The 12276-nt window shown below is 45.1% G+C and overlaps 1 protein-coding gene across 1 annotated transcript in view; it reads right to left on the reverse strand.

Annotated features, from left to right (window-relative positions):
- CA8 (carbonic anhydrase 8) overlaps positions 1-7692 on the reverse strand; it is a 69935-nt gene extending 62243 nt beyond the window's left edge. Inside the window, exon 1 of the mRNA XM_065585615.1 lies at positions 7631-7692. The gene's annotated coding sequence lies outside the window, so the exon portion shown is untranslated. The remainder of the gene's footprint in view (positions 1-7630) is intronic.
- Between the last annotated feature and the right edge of the window lie 4584 nt (positions 7693-12276).

Here is a 12276-nt window from a genome sequence, read left to right on the forward strand (position 1 = left end):
GGTTGGTAAGAACCTGGACTGGGAACCAAGCTCTTTGCAGAAAGTGTCTCCATTCTTCAAATGCTACTTTTCTTGCAAAGAATTATTTGTCCCAGATATCATAATTCTTCTCAGTGGGGGTTAGTGTTCACAAATAGAAGGCACAGGGCTGGAATGGGTTATTATGAGGGCCAGTATGTGTGACAGAATGGCTCAGATGGCAAAGTTCAAAGCCCCTAATGTGAAGAGCATGGCAGGACCTGGGTGACCAAAAAGGTAAAAGATTTCTTTAGCTGCTCAAATGCTAACTGTGCCCCTGGAGACCAGATGAAGTGAAATCTCTTTCAGAGAAGCACAATTATCAGGGCTCTCAGTGTACAGGAGCAGTCAAAAAAGCTAACAGAATGTTAGGAACCATTAGGAAAGGGGTAAATACTCCATGCAGTGCTGGCCATCCCATCTCAAAAAAGATACATTAGAATTGGAAAAGGTGGAGATAAGAGCAATGAAAATTATTAGGGATATGGAACAGCTTCCATATGAGGAGAGATTAAAAAGACTGGGACTGTTCATCTTAGAAAAGATGACTAAGGAGAGATATGAAAAAGATCTATAAAATCATTAATGGAATGGAAAAAAAGTGAATAGGAAAGTGTTATTTAACCCTTCACATAACACAAGAAACAGAGGTCACCCAATAAAAGTAACAAGCAGCAGGTATAAAACAAACAAAAGAAAGTACTTTTTCACATGATGCATAGTCAGCCTGTGGAGCTCATTCCCATGGGATGGTCTGAAAGGCAAAAGTATAAGTGGGTTCAGAAAAGAATTAGATACGTTCATAAAGAACAGGTCCATTAATGGCTAATAGCCAAGATGGTCAGACATGCAACACCATGCGCCAGGTGTTTCTAACCCTCCAACTACCAGAAGCATCTGGCACTGGCCACAGTGAGAGACCGGATACTGGGCTAGATGGACCATTGGTCTGACTCAGCATGGTCATTCTTATGTCAAACTCACATTTCTCCAGTTGGGCATAAAGATGGTTTTGGCAGAGTCTGCTGAGAACGTGGCATACATGTTGGTCGTGCAGAGTCTGGTTTCCAGAAAAAACAAGAATAACATCCAAATAAATAATCACAAACTGGTCCAATATGTTCCAGAAGATAACACTGCCAAAATTCTGGAACATGGCTGTTGTGTTACACAACCCAAAAGGCATAACAAAATATTGAAAATGTCTGTATCATGTGTGGAACACAGTCTTCCATTTGTCCCTTTCCCTGGTTCAGACCAGACTGTAGGCCCCAGGAAGATCCCACTTAGTAACAATCTTGGTTAAACAGAGCCTCTCAAAGAGTTTATTAATAAGTGGCAAGGGGTAGTGATTTCAGACCATCACTTTTTTCAGAGCTCGATAGACAACATAAAGAGCCATCCTTCTTTGCCACAGAGATGATTGGAGCCACTGCCAGAGAAGTGGAGGGGCAAAGGAACTCTTTCTCCAGGTTCTCACAGAGGTACTCCTGGAGCATCTGGAGCTCAGGTTCCAAAGGGGAGTACATAAAGCCAAAAGGGATCTCAGTTCCAGATTGCAAGTCAATTGGACAACCATCACTGTGATGGGGTGACAAAGTATCAGCCCTTTTTCTAACAGAAACATCAGTGTAATCTCAGTATTTCACCAGGATTCCTGAAGCTGTTGCGATCATACAGATGGCTCCTTTGAGTATATCCTGAGGTCTCTGAATTCACAGGTAGGTGGTGGAGATTGTGAGGGGCTTCTGGTCCGGAACATGATTTTAAGAGGCAAAACTGACAGGGGAGTCCCAATGCAAACAGGACAGTGCCAAGCCCCCAGTTAATGCATGGCTCATGGGTGATGAGCCAGGAAATAATCAGGATAATGGGAGAGTCAGCTGTATGGATCAGACCAAACTGTAGGTCCTGTGACCCTGGAGCATGATAACAATCAAGGGTGCCATTTGATAAGTTATCAGGCCAGAGGAAAAGGGGATCCATTGATAAACTCCACCAAAATGGGGGTGCTCTTGTACTGAGTTTGAATGTTGTGAACCAGAGCAAAGTCTAAGTCCATGAAATTGTCGAAGCCCTCTGAGTCCACAAGCACACTCAGCTCGACCTCTGATATGGTGGAATGTTGTAAGTGGAGGGGAAGTTGGACGGTGCTGGCATAGTGGCCATCCCTAGCTAGAATACTGGTAGATAAAGTGGGGTTCAGGGCCCTGGAGTGAAGACGACCCCCTGCATCAGGGCTGAGACCTGCAGTCTTTCTGATTGAAACAAGCCCCAGTTCTTAGTGGGGCAATCCATGGCATAGTGTCCAGATTCCCCGCAATACAGTCATAAACCTGAAACATGACACCAGCCCTTCTCCATGTTAGAGAGATAAGGCCAAAGCCAGCTGATCTGCCCCGACCCCTGGGAGGAGAGCGTGGAAGGGGATTGGGAATTTAACTCACTCTCAGGCGGCGCTTAGTCAGTATGGATACAAAGCTTGATCAAGGTGCCCAGGTTGGGCAGCGGTTTCACCCCTGTCACGTCATCCTTGATTTCCTCACTTAGGGCATGTCAGAAGTGGTAGTGCCGGGCTGCTTCATTCCATTTGGTATCTGCTGCCAGGCACTGGAACAGATACCCAAACTAGATGGCTGAGCTGTTCCCTGACATACCCCAAAAAGCTCATTCACAGTGGACCATGTGCAATTTAGATAATCAAACACAATCACCATGGCTCGAACAAACTCTGAACTTCTCCAGCAGGAGGTGGGGACTAGAAGTCTCCTGGAAGGGAAGAATCATAGAATATCAGGGTTGGAAGGGCCCTCAGGAGGTCATCTAGTCCAACCCCCTGCTCAAAGTAGGACCAATCCCCAACTAAATCATCCCAGCCAGGGCTTTGTCAAGCCTGACCTTAAAAACCTCTAAGGAAGGAGATTCCACCACCTCCCAAAGGGCTTGTCTATACTTACCGTGCTGGTTCGGCGGCAGGCAATCGAACTTCTGGGTTCGATTTACCGCGTTTAGTCTGGACGCGATAAATCGAACTCAGAAGTGCTCCCCGTCGACTCCGGTAATCCTGCTCGCCGCGAGGAGTACGCGGAGTCGACGGGGGAGCCTGCCTGCCGGGTCTGGACGGCGGTAAGTTCGAACTAAGGTACGTCGACTTCAGCTACGTTATTCACGTAGCTGAAGTTGCGTACCTTAGTTCGATTTGGGGGTTTAGTGTAGACCAAGCCTAAGTAACTTATTCCAGTGCTTCACCACCCTCCTGGTGAAAAAGTTTTTCCTAATATCCAACGTAAACCTCCCCCACTGCAACTTGAGACCATTTTCCTTGTTCTGTCATCTGGTACCACTAAGAACAGTCTAGATCCATCCTCTTTGGAACCCCCTTTCAGGTAGTTGGAAGCAGCTATCAAATCCCCCCTCATTCTTCTCTTCTGCAGACTAAACAATCCCAGTTCCCTCAGCCTCTCCTCATAAGTCATGTGCTCCAGCCTCCTAATCATTTTTGTTGCCCTCCGCTGGACTCTTTCCAATTTTTCCACATCCTTCTTGTAGTGTGGGGCCCAAAACTGGACACAGTACTCCAAATGAGGCCTCACCAATGCTGAATAGAGGGGAATGATCACATCCCTCGATCTGCTGGCAATGCCCCTACTTATACAGCCCAAAATGCCGTGAGCCTTCTTGGCAACAAGGACACACTGTTGACTTATATCCAACTTCTCATCCACTGTAACTCCCTAGGTCCTTTTCTGCAGAACTGCTGCCAAGCCATTCGGTCCCTAGTCTGTAGCAGTGCATGGGATTCTTCCATCCTAAGTGCAGGACTCTGCACTTGTCCTTGTTGAACCTCATCAGATTTCTTTTGGCCCAATCCTCTGGCCTCCTTTGGCCAGGGCCTCTCCAGTTAACATCTGGAGAATGGATGGGGATATCCATTGGCACTGGTTCATGAAACTGCAGAACTTGTTATGGTTCCTGTCAAACTTACCGGACACTGGAGTCTCTGGCTCCCTAGAAGCCGGAGGGGCAGATACAATCTGGACGATAGGGCTGCAGGGCTGCAGTTTGTATCCACATGGCCATAATCAGGGCCCATAATGCAGGATTCCCACAATGTCTGGCAGGAGCACAGCCACCCTTATGGAATCATCTGAAGGGCAGTCTGGCCCCCCCACCCACTCACGTTTAATTTCTTGGGCTGTTCAAACTACCAGCAACTAGGTCATGGACAGTCTTGCCTAATGGTTGGAGCAAAAGCCTGGCCTACCAGCTACAGCTGGATCCAGACTGGAAGGCAGGGGAGGGCAGGAGCAAAGCCAAGGATCAGAGCCAGGAGTCAGAAGCCAAAGCCTAAGCACAAGGGTTAACTGGAGTCACAGTCAGAAGGCAGAGCCAAGGGTCTGAGCCAGGAGTCAGAAAGAAGCTAGGGGCTGGAGCAAGAAGTGGGTACAGGCTGGGGATGGAGCAGGGCTAGAAACAGGACAAAGCACAGCTGCGAGCTAGGACTGCATTGAGCAACCGCTTGGCTTTCTTGTTCTTTCTTTTCCTGATGTTTTATGGTGCAGCAGCCTCAGCTTGTGAGGCTATGACTACCACCTTACCGCAGCTTTAACATATTCAAAAATCTGCATCTTCTTACTCTGTCCTGTACTCTTAAGAAAACCGCCGTAGTGCTTTTTTTAATGCTACCCACATTTTCCCCAGTCCTGTCAGACTATATTCTTTCACCTTGAGGCATCTCCATTCTCCATAAAGAATCTTTCCTTCTAATTCTCCCTGCATTGCCATAGCAGGTGCCCAACTGTTTCCTTAGCTTTGCATGTTTCACACAGGTCATCTTTGTAAGCCACTGGACTGCTGTGGCAGCTGCTGCTACTGAGCATAGGTATCAGCCTGCTGACTCCTGCAGCCAATCCGGTGGTGCCGTCAGACAGCTTCTTTCAGGATCAGCTGCATTCAATCAGGTCGCCCAGAGACTGGCTCAGCTACACAGTGGCTCCTGACAGGGCTTAGTTTTTATTTGTAGTTGGTCATATTTTGAGAAGCTGCTGGTTTCATTCTGATCTGTATGATCCGGGCTTTAGCTCGTATAAAAAGCACTTAGCACTTTTCTTCAACACTTTTGTTGTAATGTATATACATTAGAAGAAATAAATTAATAAATAAGCCTACTCTTCTATGCAAAACCCGGCTAGAAGGGGTTGAACTGTCAGCCACTGGCTGCTGAATTCCCTTAAGGAGGTTTTCACTGTCAGGTGGCAAGAGAGAAGTGAGAATGGTAATGTTGAGTCAGCATGAACTTAAAGATGTTTCATTTCGCAGATGGGGAAACTGAGACAGGTGACATGTTGTGGCAAAGTAGAGAGGGATAGAATAAAGTCTATCAAGTTCTGGTCCAGTGCCCTTTTCAATGAACTACAATGCCTCCCTTTATACTATAACTCATGATTAATCATAACTGTTTTTAAAGCGTGAGAAAACTTATGACAACTATAACCACTTTTTTACCAAACAGGAACACAATACCATGCAACAAGAAGATGTTAATGTCTATCTTAAATCTGCCATAAAAACAATCACTAAAGAGTTTTGTCCTGAGATATCAAAGCTTTAAAAACTCAGATCTTCCACACATCTATCTATACATGTGCGCTTTCGGAATTGCAGAGGGACTACTCCCAGCATTCCAAAACTCAAAGCAGCTGCAAACAGCTGCCATTTATATATAAATAAATAAATACAATATTCCACCCACACACCAAATGCAGAATTTTCCACCCAAACCCCACTGGACCAAAGTGAAGTACAGCCAGCTAAGGACACGTTTCAGCATCAGTATCTTATGACCCACCAGGAAACAGCAGTTTCAAATCACCAAAAAGGGAAGATTGTTGCTGAGTTTCTCTTTTCCCTTTGATTTCAGTGAGGGTGATCGGTACCGTTTAGGATCAGGTCTTGGATGGTTCAGAGGAAGGGGAAAATGCATAAATATGTTTTCAGGTGTGCAACCATCCTTTAGGTCTTAGGTTGAGGTAATGTGCTGCAATACATTGCCGTAAGTAAAGTAAATTTCACAATAAAATCACTGGTACTAATCTCTAATTTGGGCATGGTTAGTGAACTGTAAGAATCTGCAAAGCCTCTGAGAGTAACACGTCTCAGTAGCTATGACCAGCTCACTCTCCACTGAGTTTCCCCTTGTTTATTAGTGGTTGGTGTTGATGCTGAGCTTTGTTAGAGACTATTAGCCTGTGGCAATGAGAGCTGACGTGCAACTTCACTATGTTACAGATTACTAAATAAATGTGTCTATGTGTATATATATATATATATAAAAATGTACATTCTTTTATATGTAGATTGTTGCTGACAGAGTATCTGAAGCAGCTTGTTGTGTAACTATATTGTTACAGTACTTTTTTTCAATATAATGGGGAAAATGAAATCTGTCAGACAATGCCCAATGTACTAAGCCCAAAACACTGCAAACATTAAAAAAATTGCTCTTTATTTAAAAGCCTACAAAATCACTGTAGCATCACTTTTTAAATGATGCACTGCATGAAATGGCAAATTCCTACTAAAAAAAAGCACTTTTCTACTGATGAGATTATGTGTCTGCTCTTTGCCAGGGATAGCATGTTCTGCCCCACTCATATGCAGGGAGAAGTAGCGGGAGCCGTCACTTTGCCTACTATGTGCCCCTTCCCATCAACTTACTGCTTGGCAAGCAGACCTGCTCTTTCTCATGGGGTCAGACCTGAGATCTGGTAGCTCCCACACAGCCACATATGGAGTAGAGGAAGGGCTTTACTTTCTCCCCTGCATAGACTCATAAGAGCAGGGCACAATCTGGCTGTAAATGATGTTAAAACAGGTTTAAGGTTTTTTTCACTGTTCAAAAATAAAAAAAAGTACATTGAATTTGATGTCAGTGCCTTTTTCCAAACCACTCCTCACAAATGAAATGCCTTTTCCGAGGGTTGATGGTAGCACTAGCCCAGGCCCACCACTCTCAGAGTAGCTGGATATTGCTGCTAAATTAATCAGCAATGAAATAGTTAACTTGTGGACATTGTTGATGTCACTATTAGCTTCCAGAGTTAACATTCCATTGAAATGAATGAGTGCCTGTTAGAGCTATTGTTTCAAGCTGTCTGTCTGCATACTGTGACAACACTGCATGGCAACTTTAACTCTGGTATTTTCTAATTGCTGAGTGTTGATTTCGCAACCTTAATAACATTCTATCAGTGTAGCTTTTTTTGTATATAGTATAGAGATATATGGGAAAATATCCATTTATTTTATAAATGTTCTTTCTTATTATTCATCAAGTTATTTTATCTTCTGTCAAAATGTCTCTCTTATAAATAATTCTCAGAAATCAGTGTGTAGATATTGTAAATATCTTCATTTTTTTCCTCTTAAAAATATGTAACAGTTGTTGGAGTATTCCCCATGGCCTCTCTACAAGCTTTGCTTCCTATTGGTTCTCAAAGCAGTTTAAACACACACCCCACATACCTGATTATTCCTTATATTTTTAGTTTCTAAACAGGAAAAAAAATCAATAGATTTTAGGTTGAGGGAGGGTCTTTCTATTCACACTCACACAGATTCTCAGCATGCAAAATCAGTTCCACTCCAGCGTCTTTCATTTTTCACTCTAACAGTGGAGACAAAGAAAGCATTCATAGCCAGAACACATGTGACATGGGCCAGTCTAATGACTCTAGAGCAGTTCAGTGAAGCATTAATGAAGTTAGAGAGATGACAGCATTACACTGCTGGAAACTAATCTACCCTGTGCTTTTTACAAGTAACCTTCCTCTCAAATAACCAGCCAAGAAACTAACTGAAATCTTTTCTTTTCACATTTGTTTTCTGTCAAAATGTTTTCAACTAGTTACCTTTTGAAAGCCATAGTTGACTTCTCACTTGATACATTACATTACATTAGGAGGTTACATAAGTCCATGTCACACCTCAAATCATTCTCCCTAAGTGTATCCTGAGGTGTCCAAATGAAATTTCAGATGCTCCAGACATCAGACATTTGAAAATTATTATTGCCTATGGTCTCCGTCTCCTCCAGTTTCCTTATGCCACTGGTCTCAGCTGATGATTGAAAGTGATAGCCTAGCCAAAATCTTGCATAGATAAATATGAAACCCACATCACAAGTATCAAATTCCTTATAACATGTTAATCCCATCCCTGCTTCACATCCCTGCTTCCTTTTCTTCACTGCCATTGCCTCTTCTGAACTCAGTTACAGATACACATTCTGTTTATCCTGTGTGTCACAGGGTAAACTGGCCCCATTAGGGGATAAGGTTTCAGATCTGGCATGCAGCTCAGTTAGGAGACTAAGAATCACATGTTGGCAGCCCACAGATAGCACCAAGAGAGTCTGAAAGCTCACAGAGGCCCTGATCCTGCACCATTTAAATGAGAGGGAGCTTTTCCATTGGCTTACATGGGCACAGGATCAAGCCCACAGTGAAGGAAGTAGGGAGCAGGTAGTAATGAGAGGCTGTTCAGGTGTAGTAACCTGGAAAGGACTGTGTTGGTCTTAGGGAGAATAGAAGGCCTGTAGAGCTCACAAAGGATTCAGCCTGAGGATGACCAGAGACCTAAGGAGAAGAGGGCACCTGTATACCTTCGGTTGTGCCTCCTGGATGAGGCAAGTGAACAATCCTGCATCAAGGGGGTAGAGCCGTGGGCTGTGTCATAGAGTTTAAGGCCTGAAGTGACCACCATATCATCCAGTCTGACCTCCTGTGTATCACAGGCCACCAACGTCACCTAGCACCCACACAATAAACCCAACAACCAAAATTAGATCAAAGTATTACAGCCCACAGGAAACTAGACTATTATGTGCTACGGGTAGCAAATAGGAAGAACCAAGGTGTACCAGTACCTGAAACCCCACAGTGGCAGGGATGCCACATATGCCAACCAATTAGACCCTGAGCATGTGAGCAAGAACCAGCCAGCCACGCATCTGAGAGAGAGAAAGAGAATACTCGATGCCACCTCAGTGCCCTGGCCCATGACCCCACAATGTCCTATCTCCAGCTATAGCCATCCTTGATGTTTCAGAAGAAGGAGATTAAAAATATACAGAATACGCTGGGGGAAGAAAACCCTAGGTTTTAGGCTGTCTGAAACCCTGAGGCATGAACTTTTTAGGAACATAAGATATAAACCAGAAGTGAGCTTGGATGTTGCTGAGCCCTGCCCCCTACAATCACAAGCAACCCCACCCTACATTCACACTCATAAATTTGTCCATCTTTCTCTTAAAAGTAATTAAGTTGTTTGCCCCCACAACTCCTAGTGGGAGGCTGTTCCAGAGCCTCTGATGGTTAGAAACCTTCTTCTAAGATCCAGTCTGAATTTGTTCATGGCCAGTTTATACCCATTTGTTCTTGTGCCAACACAGTGCGTTAGCTTAAATAGAATTTCACCCTCCCTGGGATTTATAGAGAGCAATCATATCCCCTCCCAGGCTTCTTTTTGCTAGACTAAATAAGCCAAACTCTTCCAGTCTCCTCTCATAAAATAGGCCCTCCATTCCCCTGAGCATCCTAGTAGCTCTTCTCTGCACCTGTTCTAATCTGAATTAATCTTTTTTAAACTTGAGTGACCAGAATTATACACAGTATTTCAAATGAGGTCTTCCAGTGCCTTGTACAATTCCTTTCACTCCTCTTCTACAGACTAAACAAACCCAATTTTTTCAATCTTCTGTCATAGGTCATGTTTTCTAGCCCTTTAATCATTTGTATTGCTCTTCTCTGGACTTCCTCCAATTTGTCTCCATCTTTCCTGAAATGTGGTGTCCAGAACTGGACCCAATTCTCTCTCTCAGGTGCTTGAGGTTGTATAAGTGTGAACTAGAGTGGAAAAATTACTTCTCACGTCATGCTTATAGCACTGGTGCTAATACATCTCAGAATGTTGTTTGCTTTTTTTGCAACAGTATCACATTGTTGACTCATATTTACCTTGTGATCCACTTTAATTCCCAGATCTCGTTCCACAGTACTCCTTCCTAGGCAGTCATTTCCCATTTTGTATGTGTAAATGATTGTTCCTTCCTAAGTGGAATACTTTGTATTTGTCCTTATTGACTTTCATCCTATTTACTTCAGACCATTTCTCCAGTTTGTCCAGATCCTTTTGAATTTTAATCCTATCCTCCAAAGCACTTGCAACCCCTCCCAGCTTGGTATCATCCGCAAACTTTATAATTGTACTCTCTATGCCATTATCTAGATCACTGATGCAAACAGGGGCTGCTAACAGGGAGTTTCGCAAGGGAGTTCTCCAGGTGAAGGAGGAGCAATACAGCACCCTTTTGGGGTAAGTGACTGTCTGTAGTGTGTGTTTGTTTGTGTTTGAGGGTTACTTGCTGTGTGCTGAGCTTCTGTTTGTCAGTCTGTTTGTTTGTTTTGATTGTTTGAAGGACCCTGTGCTGTGGCTGGCAGTTGGAAGCTGTGAGCTTCAAAGGAAGGTTTGAAAGCTAGAAGCCTCTGGTAAGTGGCTGAGCCTTAATCAGTGGGCGGGGCATTCATACAGGCCAGGGCTTTATAAAGCAGCGCACAAGCGACCAGGGAGCTTTTGCGACCAGGGGCTGCTAACAGGGAGTTTCGCAAGGGAGTTAGGAAGGGGGCGAGGGTCCCTTGCCGGTTCTATCTGTTTTCTCTTTATTCCCCTTAATACCTATAAACCAACTACATTCAAAACTTCTTGCTTAAACAACCCTTTCAGTGGACAGGGGGCTGCAGACGGGAGTTTGACAGAGGGAGGCTTACGATGGTTAGGAAGACCCGCAACACCTGTGCCAGCACTGCTTCTGTCTCCTCCACCTGTGCCTGTAGCCAGACAGAGCGCCTGAGCATGGATGCTTCTACCCAGATCCTGGTGTGGTTTTGCAGAGACTGTAACTTGCAATTTCCACTTACTGATATCCAGGCTGGGGGGACCATCCAATGTGAGAGGTGCCTGCTGGTGGAATCTCTCAGGCAGCAGGTGGGAGAGCTACAGGAGGAGGTAGCTAGGTTGAGGAGCATCCGAATCCACAAGCAATTCCTCGACAGTGTCCATGTGGAGACAGCTGAGGTAGCTGTCCCAGTACACAGGACTGCTGATACACCACTGGTGGAGGAGGAGATGGCTCAGGGTGGACACTGGCAGCTGGTTACTTCTGGCAGCAGGCAGTGCTCCACCCCTGCTCCAAACCCTCCTGCCGTGGTAATAGGTAACCGTTATGCTCTTCTTGATACAGGAAAGAAGGAATCACTCCCTACAGTAAAGGAGGAGAAGCCTCGTACCCCTAAGGCTGGGAGGTCTGCTGCCACCACTGCGAATAGGAAACGTAGGGTAGTGGTGGTCGGAGACTCTCTGCTGAGAGGGACGGAGGCGCCCATCTGTCGCCCTGACATTTCATCTCGGGAGGTATGCTGCCTGCCGGGAGCCCGTATCCGAGACGTTACGGAGGCATTGTTGAGGATTATCCAGCCCTCTGACTACTACCCCATGCTACTCATCCATGTGGGCACAAATGATACTGCGCGGTGTGACACTGAGTGGATCAAGAGTGACTACAGGGCTCTGGGAGTACGGGTGAAGGAGTTTGGAGCGCAGGTGGTATTCTCTTCAATTCTTCCTGTCAAAGGTAGGGGCCCGGGCAGAGACAGATGCATCATGGAGGTGAATGCCTGGCTGCGAAGATGGTGTCGCCAGGAGGGCTTTGGCTTCCTAGACCACGGCATGCTATTCGAGGAAGGACCGCTAGGCAGAGATGGCGTTCACCTTTCGAGGAGAGGAAAGACCCTATTTGGACACAGACTGGCTAACCTAGTGAGGAGGGCTTTCAACTAGGTTCGACGGGGACAGGTGAGCAAAGCCCACAGGTAAGTGGGCAACATGGAGATGGGTCGGAAACGAGAGGGAGTGTGGGCTATATTGTCAGAGAGAAAGGAGGGTCAGGACAAAACTGGGAGGAAAGATCAAACCAGTATCTTAGATGCCTATATACAAATGTGAGAAGTATGGGGAATAAGCAGGAAGAACTGGAAGTGCTAATAAATAAATACAACTATGACATTGTTGGCATCACTGAAACTTGGTGGGATAATACACATGATTGGAATGTGGGTGTGGATGGGTACAGCTTGCTCAGGAAGGATAGACAGGGGAAAAAGGGAGGAGGTGTTGCCTTATATATTAAAAATGTACACACTT

The sequence above is a fragment of the Chrysemys picta genome, chromosome 2, assembly GCF_011386835.1.
Source record: "Chrysemys picta bellii isolate R12L10 chromosome 2, ASM1138683v2, whole genome shotgun sequence".
Classification (NCBI taxonomy): Eukaryota; Metazoa; Chordata; order Testudines; family Emydidae; genus Chrysemys; species Chrysemys picta.